The following is a 21,937-nucleotide window of genomic DNA, read 5'->3' on the forward strand; positions in this document are numbered from 1 at the left end:
ATGGGAGGAATACACAACCTATAACAGCAGAGGCATTAACAATCATGTGATCCAGGACACTGACAGGTGGAAAAAATAATTAGGAAGAGAAAAGGCACACCTTCTAAATGTGGAGGTTACAAAATCATGACTTAAAATTCAACTTTTCTATTAAGGAGCATTTTAAATTACAATCAATTTGAGTGTAATCGCTTTATCTCTCCCTGTTCCTAATCTAAAGTTATCACTTGATGAACTTAATAAGGTAACTCAGGGTTATCCAAAGGGAGAGATAGACCTTACAACAGTGAAACACAACTTTAGGAGCTATTCACTGTTATGACATGTAAAACTTGAACACACGTCCTTTTTTTTAAATACAATAAACCGTGCCCTATGTGACCTATACCTATTAAAAATGAAGTAATAGACCTAGTTAAAGGTGTATTTTACCAGGTCAAATGGCAGTTTAAAACTGCACTATAGGCTGCAATGGCATGCCTGAGACGTGACTACTTCAATGTGTTGCAAAATGAGTGCTGCCGGCCCACTAGCAGCATTTAATTTACAGGCCCTAGAAACATGTAATACCATACAGTAGGGATGTGTAAGTAAGTTAAATGTACCAATCATGTGTAAGCCAATTGTATCATGTTTTAGGGAAAGAGCACAAGCACTTTCACAACTGGCAGCAGTAAAAACGTGCACACAGCAGTAATGCCAACAAAAACAGGTTGAGCAAAGAAGGCAAAACTCTTGGGGAGACACTGCAAAATGGGCCATATCCAACAGCCACTCAAAAGGATACACTTCCTTAGAATGCCAATTTCCTATAATGAGCTGACTAAGTATAGAAATAATGTACTTTGAAGTATTTGGACCAATAAAAATGTGTGGGTGCCTTGTACTGCATTTGATAGGCTGTAGGTCCAAGGACATATATTGGTGCCAACCTTGATGAGAAGAGGTCGGAGGCATTTCTGGAGACTTGTCAGGACATATTACTTACTGCTTAATTCTCGACAGGCAGGAGAACCGATACTCCAAACCTGCTCACACTGAGTCCATCTTAGGAGAAGAGAGGCTGGTGAGCCTTAGAGACTGTTGATTCTGTCCGGTGTGGGGTTTTGTTTGTGTGGCGAACGCTCAATGAGACAGTGCCAGGTGAACAATCTAAATTTCCCGGCAGTCCCTGAACACTCACAGTAGCGAAGACAGGGGCCTTTGTTGGTATTTGAGTATATCTTCCCTTGTGTTTCACAGCAACCTTTCTAGGAAATCGTTTTAAAGAGTCGCTGAAACCTAGACCATGCTAGGCTGGTTGAGCATTCCTTTTACACAAGAACTGGTGCCTTTTTGTTGGAGAATATTTGAGAATACAAAGAAATATTCTGAAAGTTAAGTCATTTTGTGAAAAACAACTTTGAATTATTTTCAACATTTAACTTCAGAATTATTTAAGGAGTATCGAGAGTGTTATATTTGACTTTGGCTTCTGAATCAGAATCAGACAATCATAAAAGTATATGTTAGCAATAAAAAAGAAGACATTAAGGATTATACAAACTTTAAAAAAAATTACCCACAGTTAAAAATCATCATACAAAAAAATAGAGCATGTTACAGTCAATGATTACAGTACAATTGTTTTCCTGTGAATGAGTACTTTCTTTAAAAACATACATCCTCCAGACCCGGTGGATATTGTCTAATAAATGCAGAGCGAGAACAGCTGGACGACATTGTCTCAGACCCAACTCCCTCATACTCGGGATGAGCCAGACTTTCCTCAGGCTGCTATAAAATTTGCTGAATAAAAATACATGTATGGTCGATTGATCTGAACAATTATCAAACGGGCAAGGGCCTAAGGTTCGTAACCAATCATTCATACTGGGAAAACTCACAAGCCTGTGGTAGATATTACATCTAAAAGGAGTTAATAGCAATCTTTCAAAACCACCAGGTACAAACAATAAGTACGGCTGTATACTGATAGACAATACAATCAATTGGTTGTGCTGAACAGAGGGTTTTATAGTCTCAGTAACCAGTCTTAGAGTGTCTAAAAATAGCAATCCCTGTTTTTTTAGTTCCTTTCTGGAGATCGATTGCATCGTACCCAGGGATTTATAGTACTCCAGGTGGCCAAGATCAGACATACAATTTTTTATATATCTCAGCCACGGGATCAGCCTCACACCTTCAAGTTTCATACTATCAGTTAAGATATCCTGATTTAGCTTCGTCTCTGGTTTAGACCATATTCTGTGCCACAGCAGAATAGGTTCCATTTTTATCAGGTCTGAGATAAATGGGAGACCCAGCTCTGCGTGGCAAACATATGCCAATGTACTATTGGGGACGGCTAAAATATATCTCAAGAAAATATTTTCCACTGTCTGGAGTGACTGCGTATCCACAAAGCTCCAAACCGCCACTCCGTACATAGCCGCAGAAATGCACTTTGGTTTGTAAATCTGCAGTAACTCACGTGGTGATCTCCTTCCCAGTTTATTTGCAAAACTGGCCAGAGCCATCGTTGATGTTGCTAGATTGATTTTTTTTTTTGCCGAGATTGCACGCAACCAACGGTCACAGTGGTCAAACAGTATTCATAGGTATGCAAATTTAGGGGTATGTTCTATTTTCTGACCTTCCAGAAACATATCCCTGCATTTTTGGCTCCCTGGTCCACATCTCATGTTGTATGTCTTGGAGGTATTGACTTTAAGATTCAATTGGGCCATAAACTGAGTGAAAATATTTAAAACCCTCTGTAAGTCTATTTGGGTGCGTGACAATAAAACTGCATAATCTACATAGAGAAGTGCAGGTATGGGACGTGCGGCAATTTGTTGCAGATCACAATTATCCTTGATTAAGGCAGCACAGAGACCATTAGTATAAAGATTAAAAAAAGAAAGGGTGCAAGACGCACCCTTTTCTAACCTCCTTTCTAATGGGGAATGGGTCCGTTTGATCTCCTCCTATCCCAAAACGTACCTGCGCCCTAGCATCGCTATATAGGCATCTGAGAAAAAGAATGATTTGTACATGTAACCCTAGATGTTCAAGTATCTCCCACAGTTCCTCATGCCTTAGAGAGTCAAAAGCAGCTGTTAAATCGACGAAGGCTAGGGAAAGTCTAGGTTTTTTTACTCGCGTATATTTCCCCATCAGGATAGATAGATTAAGACTCTGCTCCACTGTACCTAATCCCGCCCTAAAACCATATTGAATGTCGGACAGAATGTTACTGTCCTCAGCCCAATCATTCAGGCGTTCTAATAGTATGCGACCAGCCACTTTTGTCAGGGCATCTAGTAACGAAATGGGCCTGCAACACTTAATATCCTAACAATCCCCCTTTTTAAAAATTGGAATAGTGGTTGATTCCACCCAATTGGTCCCCACAAATCAATGTTAAATTAAAAAAGGTCTATGGGGACACCATCAGGGTCTGGTGCCTTCCCCCCCTAGCTTGCAGAAAGTGCGCGATTAACCTCCTCCAGTGTAAAATTAGGGTCAGCATACATGGCCTCCGGATTACTAGTAGGTTCCCCGTGAGCACCCACAGGGTTTCTTAGTGAGGCTTCATCTATATTATACATCCTCGAAAAGTACTCAACCCATTCATTTTCAGCAATGGCAATCTCTACCGATGGGCCCTCCCCCGCACTCTGAAAGGGTGCTTTTACCACCATCCAGAACGCCGAGCTATCACCCCTCAAGGATGCTTCATGGAGCAATTCCATGTTTTATTTCTAACTGTAGATTGCGCTTTCTAAGGGCAGTTCTATATTCCATTCTAGCCATCCTTACATTCTCCACATTTTTGAGAATCTTGTGTAGTTCCCTTTTTAATTAGTGAAGGCCTTGGAGCACTTTTTATCAAACCAACCCCGGGAATTCTTTTTCTTCTTCAGTGAGTCTCTAACGGCCTCAGAGATTGACACAAAGGAGGAAATAATACCAGCTGGAGATGTGGTCTCATCCAGGCAGATGCTAATGGCTGGTATACACTTGCCCATCAATTTACTGGTGATGGCTACAGGGTCCACTTTTGACGATCGCATGCTATAACCATTGGTGATATGGAGTGAGATTTCTGGGAGGATCTGGTCTAATTGATCATGCCTGCTCAATTTTTTTGTTGGTTATAAGATTGCGAGGCACAGCGGGAAATGGTCACACAAGGAAATATCATCCACATAAAACATATTCACTCTATGCGCATGGCTGTTTGATATTAGAATGGGATCTATGGTAGAATGAAATCCCCTCCCATTGAAGGTGGTGGGCATGGGAATGGGTTTGTTAATTAAATCATTTACAAAGCCCACATTTATACTAAAAACCAGATTATTATACAGATCACCCAGATGGGAGTGAAACAAATGTGTGTGGCACATACCATCCGGTAATGCAACACTGCAAATTTTATCTCCTGAACTTGAACAAAACACACAGTTGAAATCCCCAACCAAAATTGTCATTATGTCTCTATAATTTTTTCCATGTATGGATTGCAAGTTATTATGTAATTGCGTTAAAACATCTTTCACCAGCAGGGGCGGTATGTTATTATAAAGATTCACAAGCAATATACAGTGGGTGTTATCAACGTGGAGTAAGATTACTTGATAGTAATGCTCCTCAGCCTGGAATACTATCTTTTTCAGGACCATCCTGTTTGAGATGTATGTTTTTAAGGCCCCTTTCGCTTTACCCATGAGCCCTGCAACGGCTGGGGCATGCAATGTCCTAAAACCAATAATATGGATTGGCTCCTTAGCCCACTTTTCTTGCATGCATATAATTGAAAGGGTACTGATAAATTCCCCAAACAGTGGATTCGAATATTTAGCTAACAGGCCAACAATGTTCCATGATACTATATCCCAGCAAGATTTCTCTACTGTGATCTGATTAACAGGGATGTTTGGTTGTTGCACAACTTCTCTATGCTCATTATCTCCATTTAATGGGGGAGGACCAGGTGTATTAATTTTCTAGATTCACTAATTGTATTATTAGCTGAGTTCTTAGGGACCATACCCTGAGCCTCCAAGATAGAAGGAGAGGAATCTGCCTCAATTATATGATTTAAGCTGTTGTGCATATTAACATGAGAACAATTTTTTCCCCTAGTGAGACTTAATGAGTGATCGAGTCAATCTTGTTCATCTAACGTACCCAAAACACCATAGCGATTAAAAACTAGGATGGGGTAGGTACATCAATCTTTACTTGGATATCGATCCGCCACTGGGCTATTCCTCTGGAATCTTCCAGGGAAGCTGCATGGTTGGTAAAAGAACCCAGAGGGAAGTATACTAATGTTATGCGTGGACATAAACTGTGTCCCTGCTATGTTGAGAATGGACTGTACTAAACTGGGGGGTCTAAAGGTTAGCACCACACAGTCTCCTTCCATATTCTTTTGTGATTTACCAACCCAGGATATGCGCAACACCATTTTAAATTCTGTAAAAAGAATATCAGTCATCCCAGTCCTGTTAGATAGTAGATGTAGTGATCTGTTCCTTAAAGTGAACCAGTGTTCCATACCATTTTGAGGAAGAGGTTTCACATTGGCTAATACACTCGTGTAGGGAGTGGCTTCTGGCAGAAGGTCCAGAGACACCTTTAGGTTGGTTTGATTGCCATGGATATAGCTGGGAGTGTTTTTAGATAGAAGTGGTCCAGTTCCCTGTCTCGAGGCACAGTTACTTACAAGGAGATTAACTCCTGAGAGTCCCATGGTTGTCCCTGCCTCCCTTCCTTTAGCTATCTTATTGATATCAGAAATGATATCTGTAACAGGCCCCCTCAATTCATGAGCCTATCTTTAATTAGAGCCAATTTCTGAGCCAAAGGGTCCAACAAAACTGATATCATCATCTCCATTCTCTTCCAGAAATCATTGTCTGGAGTCGATGATGAAATGCTGTTTGTTGCCCTTGATTGCTGTTGACTAATTGGGCCAGTGTTTTTCCCTTGCGGATAGTTATTCTCGGGCTATCTGCCTTTTGGAATGTAGTCTGTGCACCCCTACCCTTCCTCTTCTTAATGGGTGGTTCCTGACTCGAGACATGCACGATGTCAGTTTCCTGCCCTAAGGGTATTGATTTAGAGTTGTAACATGTGTTATGCGGCTCTGACGATGGTATGTGTTCTGTAACAGTGTCTGTAACAGTGTCTAAGTCTACGGTTTCATGAGGGACCATAACGCTGTCAGGCTGGATAGAATTAACAGAGGGAACATTCTGTGTTAACTTGGTTAGCAGTGGCTGAGGTTCTAGTGAAAGCCTGCGTTCCGTCAGCTCGATCTCATGTATCAGAACTGATTCAGCTCTTAAAATGAACGCATGTAATGTCTCCAACACCCCCTGCCCTGTAGTGTGCTTCCGTTTACTCATAGTCAGATAAAAGTGCAGTCAAAAAAGGAGGGCAAACAGAATAGGGGCTACTGATCAAGATACAAATCACATATAAGATCGAGTACCTCAAGTTACAAGTCCACGTTCTTAGGGGTCTGGACCCAGCCCAGCCTCTACCAGCCTCGGACAGGCTCAGACGGGCCTGCCATTGGTGCAGGCTTTGCCCGGGCACGTCTGCGCACGTCCTGCACCAGGCTTTGAAGCACCTCCGGGCGCTTTCAAGCGTTCCAGATGATGCGGGGCAAGGCAGGCTGGGCAGTGTAGTCCCCCTGGACCTCGAAGCGTTTCCTTCAACAAGGCAACAAAGCAACAGCAGGGATGGTAGTAAAGGCGGGACTTTGGCTTAAATTAAGAGGGAGTAGAAGAAAATCTCTAGGACAAGATAATATGCACAATATTCATAAGTTATTGTGATACAGTGTTGCTGAAGCCTGGACCATGATAGGCTGGTTAAGGATTTCCTTAATTCAAGAACTGGTCCCTTTTTGTTTGAAAATATTTAAGAATACAAAGAAATATTCAGAAAGTTGAGTCAATTTGTGAAAACAAACTTTGAATTATTTTCAACATTTCACTTCAGAATTATCTAAAGACTTTCGAGAGTGTTATATCTGACTTGGGCCTAATATTATGAGGGAATGGAAGGATTTCTATAGGACAAGATAATATGCACAATAGTCATATGTTATAGTGCATTTCAGAGTTCTAGTCTTGGATAAAAAATTGCTAAGATAGGAATTGCACACCATCAATGCTTGCTAATTAGCTTTTTCAAGTGGCACAAGAGTCAGATAGAAATTAAACTCACCTCCCTCCGCAGTTCATAGTAATGAAGATTGAAGTAGTTACTTTTCTACTAGAGAGAGAAGTTGGTGAATATGCATGTAAGATGCACAACTCTTATGTGTTTTGTTCCAAGAATGATAAGCTTGCATCAAAGCACAGAGACTTGTTCATACAAAGATTTTCATTGTTACATTTAGGTGTTCTCATGGCAGGTAACTTAAGATCTCTCTTACCACCTTTAGATACCCATTTCACCCTGCAGACTTCAGTGCCAGCAGCAGTAACAAGGCGATGGTTCACTTGGAATAGCATCAGCCACAAGGGGTGATGCTATATAATTGAATTAGAACACATGCCCTTTAAAAATACAAGTCTAACACAGGAAACAAAAAACACCCAACAACAAACAGTAAAATAATGCACAAAGAAATTCAATTTTTACCCAATTAATCTAATATTATTGGCCACTGAAATGTACATATACGATGTCAAAGGTTGGTAAAAAAAAAAGGAACGTAATACTGATACAGAATATACAAAGTAATTGGCTGCCACTGATTCAACAACAAAGTAACAAGGGCAGTTGAATCTAATAACAAATCAATTGAGTAATGCAATCACAATACTTTCAAAGAATTTCAGTAGTCCATATTACTTATAGGTCGACGTTTCCCTAGAGGTAGAATTGACCATGGCCATCATTTGGACATAGTGTCGCGAAATACAAACAACAATAAAATTCTACAATTAGTAAAAATAGGGTAGGATTATGTCACCCCCTCCATAACCCAGTAATTTTAGAGATTTTATCTCAGGGAGTTTTTGGAAAGAGAGAGGCTGCAGCTTTATGTGCAACTAACCTAGTCCTGGGAGATCAGAACCGTAGGTTGAAGTGGGATCAAGTTACCCCGATCACCTTCATACAGGACACTTTGTCCAAAGTTGAGGGTGAGGTTGCAATCTGCCTGGATAATAATAATCCGTCTACTACTATGATAGAGGCATTTAATATTATCTGTACCCAGGTTGATCTAGATCTGACTGTAAGGAATAAGGCCCGGACATGTAGAGGCAAAAAATGGTTTAACACAGATTGTTCGAAGGCCCACTCAACTCTCTTAAAGGCTTTAAAAGCTGAGCCAAGAGATAAAGCACAGATAGCGTTGCTAAGGAAAATTTATAACGACGCTATCAGAAAGAGAAAATCAGAGATTAAACTGGAGGCCTGGAACGACCTGTTGTCGCCCGACATACAGAGAGATAGCTCTAAATTTTGGGCGATAATAAATCACCCCTTTTTTGTCGATCAGGACAAACAGATAGCAGATTGCACCATACGATTCAATATCGTCAAGGAATTCACCAATCCCACGGCCAACTCCAACGACATCACCCCCTCCCAAGCCCTCTGCGACTCCCTAGCCTCATTCTTCCACAACAAAATCGCAGACATCCACAACAGCTTCGACAACCAACCCGAAGACCAACCCACCCAACCCCTAGCAGGACCCCCACCTCCCTTGAACACCCTCAACGACTGGAACCCAATCTCCACTGAGGACACCATCCGCCTGATGAACTCCATCCACTCAGGATCCCCAACCGACCCATGCCCTCACCACATCTTCAACAAAGCAGACTCCATCATAGCACCACACCTCCGAGATGTCATCAACTGCTCCTTCAACTCCGCCACCTTCCCGGAAAGCTGGAAACATGCCGAACTCAGCGCCCTCCTGAAGAAACCCACAGCTGACCCCACCGAACTCAAAAACTACCGCCCCATCTCGCTCCTTCCATTCCCGGCCAAAGTCATCGAGAAAGCGGTCAACAACCAGCTCGCCGCCTTCCTTGAAACTAACAAATCCCTCGACTCCTCACAATCCGGCTTCCGAGCCAAACACAGTACTGAAACCGCCCTCATCGCAGCAACAGACGACATTCGAACTCTCCTGGACAATGGAGACACAGTCGCCCTCATCCTCCTTGACCTCTCCGCAGCCTTCGGCACAGTCTGCCATAGCACCCTTCTACAGCGCCTCAAAAACATCGGAATACAAGGAAAAGCATTGGAATGGATCACCTCATTCCTCACCGGAAGAACCCAGAGAGTCCGCCTCCCACCATTCATCTCAGAGGCCACTGAAGTCATCTGCGGCGTACCCCAAGGATCCTCTCTCAGTCCCACCCTCTTCAACGTATACATGAGCCCCCTCGCGGCCATCGCACGCCAACACAACCTCAACATCATCTCCTACGCGGATGACACTCAACTGATCCTTTCACTCACCAATGACCCTAGCACCGCCAAAACTAACCTACACGAAGGAATGAAAGAAGTAGCCGAATGGATGAAACACAGCCGTCTGAAACTGAACTCAGATAAAACAGAAATCCTTATCTTAGGCACCTCCCCCTCTGCCTGGGACGACTCTTGGTGGCCAGAAGCCCTTGGAAAAGCACCCATCCTGACGGACCACGCACGGAACCTGGGCGTCATCCTGGATTCCTCACTTTCAATGGATAGACAAGTCAACGCCATCTCTTCATCCTGCTTCAACATTCTTCGCATGCTCAAAAAAACTTTTCGTTGGATCCCCACCGAAACTAGGAAAACGGTCACTCACGCTTTAGTCACGAGCCGACTGGACTACGGAAACACCCTCTACGCCGGTACTACCGCTAAACTCCAGAAAAAACTCCAACGAATCCAGAACGCTTCAGCCAGGCTCATATTAGACATCCCGCGCAAAGAACACATCTCTGGTCACCTGAAAAACCTCCACTGGCTCCCCGTCAATAAGAGGATCACTTTCCGGCTCCTAACCCACGCACACAAAGCACTCTACGAAATCGAACCAGAATGCCTCAACACACGACTGTCCTTCTACACCCCCTCACGCCAGCTACGATCATCCAACCAAGCCCTGGCCACTGTACCTCGCATCAACAAAACCACCATGGGAGGTAGATCCTTCTCCTACCTGGCAGCTAAAACCTGGAACTCACTTCCCACTCACCTTCGCCTTACTCAGAACCACCTAGCATTCAGAAAGCAACTTAAAACGTGGATATTTGACCAATAATTCCCCACCCCTCTTCAAGCGCCTTGAGACCCTCTGGGTATGTAGCGCGCTATATAAATTTTCTGACTTGACTTGACTTGACATACCGGATGATCAGTGGGTCACACACTTCAGTAACATCTACAGTTGTCCTGATAATACCTCAGGCTGTGGATTACTATCCACACAAGCAGCCACTCCCATTTCCCCTTTTAGTATAGAAGAGGTAAAAAAAGCTATCAGCGACACACATTCTAAAAAAGCTCCGGGCCCCGATGGGGTTCCCGCTGACTTTTTTAAGACTGCCCCTGAATTAAGCGCCACAATTCTTACCAACATTTTTAATGCCACAAGAGATTTAGTTTTTACTATTAGCTGGTCGAAGTCTACCATTATACCTATCTTTAAAAAGGGACAAAGAACAGACCCAGCCTGTTATAGGCCAATCTCCCTAATCGATTCAAGTGTCAAGATTTTGGGAAGAGTCCTCTTAGGAAGACTGACACAGCTTTTAGAAGGAAAGGGCATTTTATCGAATGCACAGTATGGCTTTAGAGCCAAAAGGGGATCTTTAGACCAGTGCTTGAATTTAGAACTGATTATAAGTAAATATGTGGCTGCCAAGGGGGGCTCTCTGTACATGGCCTTTATGGACCTCTCCTCAGCTTTTGACCTGGTCAACAGGGCTAAGCTGTGGGGGGTCCTTTTGGCCATGGGCTTTGACGCCCCACTGGTGGGATACCTGGCAGAGTTACATAGAGACCTCAAGACGTCAGTCAGAGTGACCAGGGAAGGAAGATGTACCTGCCACTTCGATTCAGTGAGAGGGGTTAGGCAGGGATGTATCCTTGCACCCCTTCTCTTTACACTTTACATAAATGGCCTTGAGGCAGTTTTGGCTGCGTCCCATACGGACATTCCACGTGCAGGAGAAACAAAGATACCTGTCCTCCTGTACGCGGACGACGCCGTCCTTTTAGCACGCTCTGGAGTGGCACTGAATAAACTACTCTCTGCTTTTGGGGATTTCATGTCCTCACTGGACATGAAAACAAATGTAGAAAAATCCCACGTAATGATAGCAGGAGCCGCAGGCAGGAAAAGAAAGACTAAAACCTTCTTTTGTTCAGGGAAGGAGGTCAGGAGAGTTCCATCTTTTCCCTACCTAGGCGTGATCTTTGACGAAAAAGGCAAGTGGGGTCCCCAGCTTTTGGCCAAAAGCAACGCAGTAGCAAGAGCGGCTGCTGGGCTGCTCGGCTTCGCTAAAAAGCTTGGTGCTCGCCCCATGGAAAGCATTATAAAGGTCTATAAATCCAAATGCTTATCGGTTGCCCAATACGGCTCTGTTATCTGGGGGTACACTAATCATGAGTATGATAAAATTCAGAAAACAGAAAATAAATTTCTGAGAACCCTGCTTTCTGTCCCCCAGTCAATTTCTACATACATAACACACACAGAGCTCGGCCTGGGCTACATTACCAATATTTTAAAGGCAGCCCCAGTCATTGGTTGGTTGAAAGTGTGGCTCAATCAGGAGCTCACTCTAAACCATCACATTCTTAAAGATTGTTTAACCCTGGATAATGTTTATAACATCTCTTGGTTAAAATATGTCAAGACGCAGTTAACTCTAGTTGGTCGATCTGAACTTTTTTCCTCTCCACATCTGATAAATCTAGAAGACGTAAAGACAGTCAAAAATCTTCTGATTGAGCGCTATGTCTTGGAGCGGGAAGCCACAGAGTTGAACAAATATACTGTTAGGAAACATTGTACGATAATAACTGTTTTAGGTATGGAACCATATCTCTTTTCGGTACACAAACCATACCATCGTTTCCTCCTAACAAGATTTCGTCTTGATTTAATTCCTTTTATTCTGGGCAACTTTAAAAAGTGGTCTAGACCTGAAAATGCTGATCCTTGTGATTGTGACCATTTCTCTATTCAAGACACGACGCACTTTATCCTGTTCTGTGGTCATTACAAAGAGAGTAGGAAAAAATTCTTGTTGCCCATACTGTGCAATATGGGTTTTACACAGGTAAAACCAGCTATGCTATTCCTGCAACTTTTACCCAATTTAAAAGTGGCATTTCATGTTGCTAGTTTTTTGGTTGCTGGTGCACGTATAAATAAGTATCGTTTTAGCACTAGGCACTCTGTCCTTGAATAACGATTACCTTCTATATTTTATTGATTTTTACATTTTGTAAGATTATGGTAAAATTTTATTCTTGTTTAACGTGTTTTTTGGGTTTTTTATAAATTTTATAAATTTTATAAATTTTCTGATATGTATTACTATGTGTCATGATGAAATGTTACCGTGTATTGCTCGTTCTTCTTTTATGATTTTAATTAATCGAATAAAGAAATCTTGACTGACTGACTGATGTCACCCCCTCAGAGAATGCTAAGTAGTTTATATAAAACGAAAGATGCAGAGCAGGAGCCAATCCAATCGAGGCATACTCTGTGGGGCCAACAGAGAAAGGCGTACTATTCTGGAGGCTATAGGTGCAACAAACAAGGGGAATTAATCACCATTGCACAGCTATCAGATTAATCCTCTGGACATTCACTTGTAAATCCCATGGTTCGTGGGGAATTTTCCCAAAAGCATTTTTTATTTTAATCCGAAAGCATTTTATGCCATCAACTGCACGAGACTTACCAAACGGGGGATATCCAACCCACGTGTGCCTTGGAAGAGACAGGCTCAAATTCATCTCTACACCGCATGAAAACTGGACGCCTTCGATCTGCATGATTACCCTGGTCCTTAGAGTTACTGAGTTGACTCCGTAAGTTGATACCAGCAGAAGTAACAAGTCAGAGTGATGTTTTCTGGTGTCTCTGGGGCATATTACCAAGCAATAGCGATATTTATCGCTATTGCTTGGTTAGAGATAAAAATTTACAGCTGAGCTGCGGCGATTTTTACCGCAAATAAACCTTGGTATTACCAAGGTTTATCGCAAATGCGATAAAAATCGCCGCAATGCATGAATATCGCTGAAAAGTCAGCGATATTCATGCATTAGCGAGCTAATGCTCTTAGCCATGTTATCCACCACCCATTGGATAACATGGCTAAGAACTGCTCAGGGCAGGTGTTAGCTTTTGGAGATATTCACGCTTAGCGCGAATATCTCCAAAAGTTGGTAATAGGAGATAGCAATGTTAGCGACTGTTTCCAGTCACTAACATCTTGGCACGCCCACTTTGCATGTCATTAGTGATAAATATCACTGACATGCAAAGGGGGGCCCAAGATGGTCGCTATCTCCTACTAGCTGTCGCTAACTGGTGTTAGCGACAGCTAGGTAATAGGGAGATAATTTTATCTCCGCTTTCTTGGCTTTTAAAGCCAAAAAAGCGGAGATAAACCCCCTTGATAATATGCCCCTCTGTTTTCTCTCTTCTCCCATTTCCATTTCCCTGTTTTTGCTACTGGCCCTCATAGCTTGCCGTATTTGGTAATTGGCAAAGGCAGAGAGAGATGGCCAAATGCATCGCTCCCTTTGGATCCAGAGTTCATGGTTTATTCTTTCTGACAGATAGTATTTTATAGCCCTGTTGAGAGGTGCAACCAGCAAGAAAACAACTAGGAATGGGAAATGATAGGGTATTATAGAACAAGAGCTCATATCTTCGCAGGTGAAGGGGATAGTGTGGTCACACGGGACATTTTGAGACTTGGAATAAATGTCATTGACAACGAATATAGGGGCATATTACCAACAACTAGCGATAATTATCGCTAAATATCGCCGAGCTGCGGCGATTTTTATCGCTTAGGAGCCTTGCTATTATCAAGGTTTATCTCCTAAGCGATAAAAATCGGCCGAAATGCATGAATATTGCTGTAAAGTCAGCGATATTCATGCATTAGCGAGCTAATGCTCTTATCCATGTTATCCACCTACCATTGGATAACATGGCTAAGAACTGCTATGGGGCAGGTGTTAGCTTTTGGAGATATTCGCGCTTAGCGCGAATATCTCCAAAAGTTGGTAATAGGAGATAGCGATGTTAGCGACTGTTTCCAGTCGCTAACATCTTGGCACGCCCACTTTGCATGTCATTAGTGATAAATATCACTGACATGCAAAGCGGGGCCCAAGATGGTCGCTATCTCCTACTAGCTGTCGCTAACTGGTGTTAGCGACAGCTAGGTAATAGGGAGATAATTTTATCTCCGCTTTCTTGGCTTTTAAAGCCAAAAAAACGTAGATAAACCCCCTTGATAATATGCCCCATAGTCCATATAAAATCACTTTTCATTCTTGACACTATTTCAGTCAACCCCCAGTTTACTTCGAGAGTGATCTATAGCTTGAAAGTGAGGAACTGCTTGAAAACCCAACAGAGGGAATGAAAGAGTACATCTAAGCTTGGCAGAAGGAGAAATAAATAAGTGCCACTGGATCATTGACTGACTAACTCCACTACTAGGCATCAGCAGTATACACATCATTAATCTGGAATAGATGAGGGACAGAGGTGCAACTTAAGAAAACCCTTTGTAACATATTCTGTAAGATGATGAACGTGGATACACCAACAACAAGTGTAGTGTTCGCTTGGAAATTGGTTAGCGTTGACACAGCTGCTTCTTGAAGCTCTGTGAAGGTCTAGGCAATGTATTTATCTTACTGGTAACTGCATTAGCTAAATATATTACTCTGATACCTAACTGTGCTCTTCAAACCAACCTCTGCAGCAGGGAATCATATGTGCCACAACTGCCTGCAGAGTCCTCCTGGCAGGCATGTACCACAAACAGGGAATGTCGCATTCAAGAGCACTGTCAGATGTCATCAATTGTATTTAACTTAATGTAATTACCACTAAGGTATGTACATTGTCCAGCATGTATCTCTGCTGGGTGGCTGGCATAGAAATACTTCTTTCTGTGCATTGCTCAAAGCGAAAAACAAATGAATTATTGTTTTACGGGGTATTTCACCTATCTTGCTTCCTTTTTTCAGTCCGGGGCAGAATTGTCAGCAGATTGAAAACAAGCATTTACAATGCAATAGGTCGTGCATTTAGGAGAGTTAGAGCTATTGGCATTGTAAATGACAATGTCTTTTTCTCATGTATTTTGGTTTGGAGTGAAGTGGCTATATGTGGTTTGGAGTGAAATTATATGGGTTGAATTGTTAATTGTTGAATTGTGTGGGATGGAATCGTGTGGTGCATAGTGGAATTATGTGGCATGGTGATTAGATATGGTGAGAGGTGTACAGAATTGATAGAAAGGGAGATAGAGAGGGATAGGTACTTTGTGCATGAAGTGGTGAATGAACTCCGTACAGAGGAGCAGAAAGAGGGTGTGAGAAAAAGAGAAAGATGGAGAGAGCAAGCCACAGACGCATAAATAGGGTGCACCTGTGTATGCAGAAGGCGCCCTAAAAAAAGGAGGAGAGCACGGGTTTGAGGGACGGAAATCTTGAAAAGGCACAGGAAGGAAACTGTGCTTGAAGATCTGGAGTGAACCAATGTGAAAGGCAGTAAGAGTGCAAGAGAGGTGTGAGAGGTATGAGAGATTACAAGAGAGAGAGAGGGGCGCGTGGGAGGGGGCAGCAAGAGGGGGAGGCCAAAGGTGGACCAGTGACCAGCATGAGGTGGGACAGGAAGGTAGCAAGTGTGTACGTAAAAGCCAGCCTCTCCCTGGGTGTATTGCACATTAATAAGTCCTGCTGAATCAGAGGGCTGAGGAATGTCTTCATTTTACAGCCCCTTTAGAGCGTCGCTGGAGACGCAACCATAATCCTCAGCTCAAACTGGTCTATGTAGATGCCCTGAACACCTACAAAAAAGCTATATTATCGGCCAAAACAGCCTATTTTTCCCAAAAAATCCTGGATTCTAACACCAAAGCCAAAGACATCTTTTCTATCGTCAACGAGCTTTCCCTGCCTGACAGGATTACACCTCAACCCCAACCAACCCAAACCTTATGCGACTCTCTGAACTCTTACTTCATAGACAAAATATCCATCATCAAAGACAACATCCCTCCCCCTCATCACCCCTTCCTTTACCTCTCCCCCCCATGAACTCCAGCCGTTTGACTCAGCTCCCACCAATCTCCCTAAATGAATTCTCCGCGCTTCTCCGCAAGGTTAGCTCAGGCTCCCCTAATGACTGCTGCCCCCCTCAAATCCTTAGAGAGGCCTTCCTGGCATGCCCTGGCCCCCCCATTAGCCTTGCTCAACAACTCTCTCGCTACTGGGGAGGTCCCTCGTTCATTCAAACAGGCAGCTGTCATACCCATTTTTAAAAAAACCAATGCTGACCCCACCATTCTAAGTAATTATCGTCCCATTTCCCTCCTCCCCTACTTGGGCAAAATTCTGGAGACCTACGTTACCCGCTGCTTGAGTACCTTTATCGAGAATTCCTCCTTCCTGGATGCCCAACAAGCTGGCTTCAGACCCCTCCACTCCACCGAGGCGGTCATAGTGGCCGTCATGGATGCCCTGAGGAAAGGTGCAGACAATAACATCTCTCAGGCCCTTGTCCTCTTGGACCTGCCGGCTGCTTTTGACACGGTCGATCATACTATCTTGATCGACCGTGTCAACAACGCCGGCATCCAGGGAGTGGCCCTCGACTGGCTCAGATCTTTTCTGAGCCATCGGACTCAAGCAGTTCACCTTTCTACCTTCTCTGCGCCCTATTCATCTCTCACCTGCGGGGTCCCTCAGGGCTCCGCGCTCTCACCCTTACTGTTTAATTTGTACCTTCAGCCCCTTCTTGCTTCTCTCCGTAATACCCCGGTCACTATTTTCAACTACGCAGACGATCGTCAGTTAATTTTTCCCATTAACCCTCTTCCTTCCTCCCGTTCCAACTTTCAATCCACTATGCTCAACATCGCAGAGTGGATGCTTCACAGCCAGTTAAAACTGAACCCCACAAAAACAGAGCTGGTACTGGTAGGGGGCTCCAGTAATCCGTGGAATTCCACCTTTTGGCCCTCCTCCCTGGGGACTCCACCTAGCCCTGTTAGCACTGTGAAGAGTCTGGGGGTGGTCATCTCTGAGGACCTCTCTATGAGGCCTCAAATCAACGCAGTCACCTCATCCTGCTTTTTCCATCTAAGGCGGATTCGTAAAATCAGTAGGTTCCTCACTAGAGATGCTCTAATTCTAGTCATCCTAGCACTGATCACTTCCAGACTCGACTATGCTAACACGTTGTATGCCGGAATTCCATCAATCCATCTCCACCGGCTACAACTTGTCCAGAACCAGGCAGCCCGCCTGATTTTCCGCCAGCCAAAATACCAGCATGTCACCCCTCTTCTGCGTAGCCTCCATTGGCTCCCCATCACTAAACGCTGCATCTTTAAACTGGGCTGCGTTACTTTCAAAGCCCTCTCTGACCTAGCCCCTGCATTCATTTCTTCTTGCCTGACACGGTATGTCCCACACAGAGACCTCCGCTCTGCAACCCTTAATCTCCTTGTCATTCCTAAAACCAGACGGAAAAAGCATGGTGGTCTGAGTTTCTCTGCCATGGCCCCCACCATCTGGAATTCCCTCCCAACTGCACTCCGCCTCTGTCTCAACTACGATCACTTTCGCAGACTGTTAAAGACCTTCTTGTTTCAATCAGCACTTGAGTAACTCCTCCACCCCTGCTGCCGTTATGTCAAGAGCGCCATGAAACCGTTGGTGAACGTGCGCGGTACAAATATTTTTAACGTAACGTTTAATCTCAGGGTAGGAGTGCTCATTTGACTGTTGGAAGCCAAAAATCAAAAGACGTGCAGTTGAATGACCATATTAAAACAAAAAAGAATTTTTTTTTTTAAGTTCCTTAGTACTAAACTGTAATATTGTTATACTTTAAGAGGGAGGACATTAATGTGTATCAGGATAAAGGGGAACCCATTTCTCAAAAAACATTTGGAGTTGAAATTGCAAAGACACAGCATTGAGTATGGAATCACATACACGAGAAATGGAAACAGATCTTTTTCCTGCTTGATTCAATGCCGGTTGTTGCCTGAAACGAGATACTGAGTAAATGAAATGTAAGGAGTAATGAGATTCACCTGATGAAGTGTATAAAGGCACACCATATATTGAGACCTTGTTTTTTTGTTGTTTTTAACCCACACATGGATCTTTGAGTGTCCATGGCGGTGGCGTTCCTGTGGGTGGGGTTGAATATTACCTTTTTCTTTAAACGTGCAGCCCAGGCCTAGGGCGCCAAGCGGGCACCGCAGGAGCTGTGCACTGCAGCCAAAACTAAAAGCCTGCACATAAAGCTGCCTGTTGTCCGAGCAAACACACAGCACGGAGGAGGGAGGAGAAGTAAAAAGGGGCAAGTTGGAATCGATGCCTCGGAGCAGGCATGTAAGAGCTAGGAGAGAGGGAGTGTGAGCACAGGGAGAGGGCGAGACAGGAACAGAAAAATCGGTGCAGTGAATATTACAGCTAAGTCCAGAATTGATCATCTTGACTGGTGAGGTCCCTGTGAAAGCTCATCTGCTCAGGCCGCTGCACGTTATTTTATTAACACAGAACTCCCTCTGCTCATGCAACCCTGCTCCTCTGGGTGGTATGGACGCTCAGCTGATTACCTGCTGGGTAAAGTCAGCGGCCGTCTCCAGCTACAAGAGGGAGAAAGCGGCATGCCACCCGCAGTCGTCGGTCAGATGTGCATGGGGACTGCATAGGCAGACCCTGGCAGAGTTCCCTGGCAGGCAGGCATGACGCTTCCCAACCCGTATGCATGCACTTCTCCTGTCCCCCGTACGGGTAGACAGAGAGGTAGCGAGCGAGCAGGAGGTGTACTAACGCCCCAAGCCATACGCGGGCACATATCCTATCCTTCGTACACACACATCTGCTGTTTCTTGTGCTAACGTGAGCAAAAGAGACTCACATACACATCTCCTGTCCCCCTTCCGTCGAAAAGCGGATGACAATAGATCTCGCCAAGGCGAGCAACGCAAGCACTGTGTCACTAGGCGAGGGTAATGCTGTCACCCCTCTCCAGAAGAGCAGACAGAAGCACAGTCTTCTGTGGTTGCACTGCTGCTACATTCCAAGCTAGAGGAATCAAGCTATGTAACATTGGCTGTGACCATCTAGTGCTATCAGCCTCTGTTGCTCTAGTCCTGCCTGACTGGACAGACACTATGCACCTTTCTTCAATGTGGTGCACAAGCTAAGCACATGTATATGTAGCTTGCTTTTGGGGTTCTTATAGGGCAGTGGAACAACGGATGCCGATTCACCAAAACACTAGAGGGCATATTTACAATTACTGGCGCATCCCTGCAAATTAGCAAGGATGTGCCAGTAATTGTGCGCCATGCCTCTGCCACCCATGATGCGCCGCATTTACAATGCGGCACACCATGGGGCAAAAACGGCACAGATGCGTCACGCATCTGTGCCGTAAAGGTGTTGCATTGCTGGAGTTGTGTCGCATGCGCGACGCAGCTCCAGCAATGCTCCTGGGGGGCGCATTCTACTAATGCTGTGTCAAGCCTTACGCTTGCTTCAAGCAGGCGCAGGGTTTTGACGTAGCATTGGCCTAAAAGTGACTGAGTGAAATCTTGTAGATTTCACTCAGCCACTTTTAGGAGGCGTTCCTGTGCAGGAACGTCCCCCCCCCTGCGCCGGAATGCCTCCTTAAGGCGCCGGGCTTTACAACGTGACGCATCTCCCCCATGCGTCACGCTGTAAGTAGCCCGCACCATGGCGCATTTTTTGCGCCGCCGCTGCGTCACAAAAGTGACGCATTAGCGGCGCAAAAGAGGCACAAGCGGCTTGTAAATCTGCCCCAAAGAGTAGCAAACGTTACATCACACATCCTTTGACCTTAGAGACGTTACAGGAAGAGATGTCATGACATTTGCGCCGAGGTTAAGAACGCCACAAGAAGTCTGTTTTATACACTGCTGTATTCTAATTTGCATGCTGACACGATAAGTTAGAGAAAAATTACACATTTCTTTTCTTCTGAACGCGATCATATAGTGCTACAAAACAAAAATTTATTGGTTTACAGTAGTCATATTGTTGCTAAAACATTTTTATTTATGACCACATATTCAATATTACTAAGCACACAGGTATGAGTATGTTTTGAACATTATTTTTCACAGTATAAACACATAAGTTGTTCAACAAAGTGTTTTATTTAAAAAAAATTAAAAAATCAAAAAAATCAGAAGAGTGCCATTCCTCTGCTGAATGTTCTTATTAAAAGTATGGACCCCAGTGGGAGCAGCAGATTGTAAACAGGGCTCATCGGGAAATTCTTTACCTTCTTAGTTGATACTGCTTTTGCCAGCTACGAGGCCATGAGTTGCAGAGGAAGTACCAGGTGTAGCAAGGAGCACGCCAAGGTTGGAAGATGCAATCCCTGGTGAACCCTAAATGGCCGGCATGAGTGCAACTTGACAATGGCCTAGAACAGCTGTTCTTAAACTGTGGTCCAGGTACCATGAAGGTTCGAAACGCCTGCTCAGGGCATCCTCTCCAGTTTAGAAATGTAAAAAACATTAACAGATCAAGAAATTGAATATAAAAAAAGGCGCAAAAGGTAAAAATGCAATGGATGAGGAAGTTGGTGTCCTCAGATTGATTTGTGATACACTGAAATTCATCAAATGGAATATAGTATGGACTATAAATGGCCGGAGTTTAACCTTGAAAAGCCCCAATCTTTACATTAAAATGATGGCATTTTATATTTGTTTGTGTATCAAATGCAATATTTCATCATTTATTTGATTGAATGAGGAATGTTTGTGCATGTGTTTTTGTGTATTGTTTTGAGGTTCAAATCATCGAAATTGATTCAATCCGGGTCCCCGTCTTCTAATAATGACTCAGTGTGGGTCCCTGGATCCTGGTAATGATTGAGGGGAGGTCCACCGAAGTGAAAAGGATAAGAATCACTGGCCTAGAATTCAGAAATAAATAATTCTAAGAGCCGTCACAACTGTGAACTACACTCATTTATTATGCATTCCTCTGTTCTGTTAAATGGGAGGCTTCACCTCTGAACTCTCTTTGATGCAATTTTCTTCTCTGTTGCAGGATTGTACTGTCCTACAATATTTTTGAGCGTTCTCTTTAATGTTCTGGAGCATGCCTTAATGAGATTTGTTGATGTCACTTATTTCAAACAAGGGAAGAGCTCCATTATGGCAAACGTTTTAAGTGAAATGTTCAGCAAGTTGTAAATTCACCAAGTCCTAATGAAAGAAGCCTCCGTGTTCAAATGGATTAGCCGCATGAAACATCATGAAAAATGTTTACTGGCATCAGCTCTCATTGCCTGGATGACAAATGACGCTTTAGTCTTATCCGTACCCGTTTATTGTGCCAAAGCATATCCAGTTAATAATTCTCCATAAGTCTGGTGCATCTTTAATGGCCGTGGCTAATCGGAAATGAATTCCCATTTTTTTCCAGTCCTATTTATGTTGAAGCAAGCTAAAATACATTTTGATAGTCTGTAATAAGCAAACGCTCACATATCTGCCAAGCATCTTCAAGGTTATTTGACAGATTTGGATCTGAGCAGCATGCACCACTTTATCAGCATTTCCCCCTGTGTGCGATAAATATTGCTACTGAGAACCAGCTCTGCAGGGATCCACACATTTTC

This window comes from Lissotriton vulgaris, chromosome 1_1, assembly GCF_964263255.1.
Source record: "Lissotriton vulgaris chromosome 1_1, aLisVul1.2, whole genome shotgun sequence".
In the NCBI taxonomy this organism is placed as follows: domain Eukaryota; kingdom Metazoa; phylum Chordata; class Amphibia; order Caudata; family Salamandridae; genus Lissotriton; species Lissotriton vulgaris.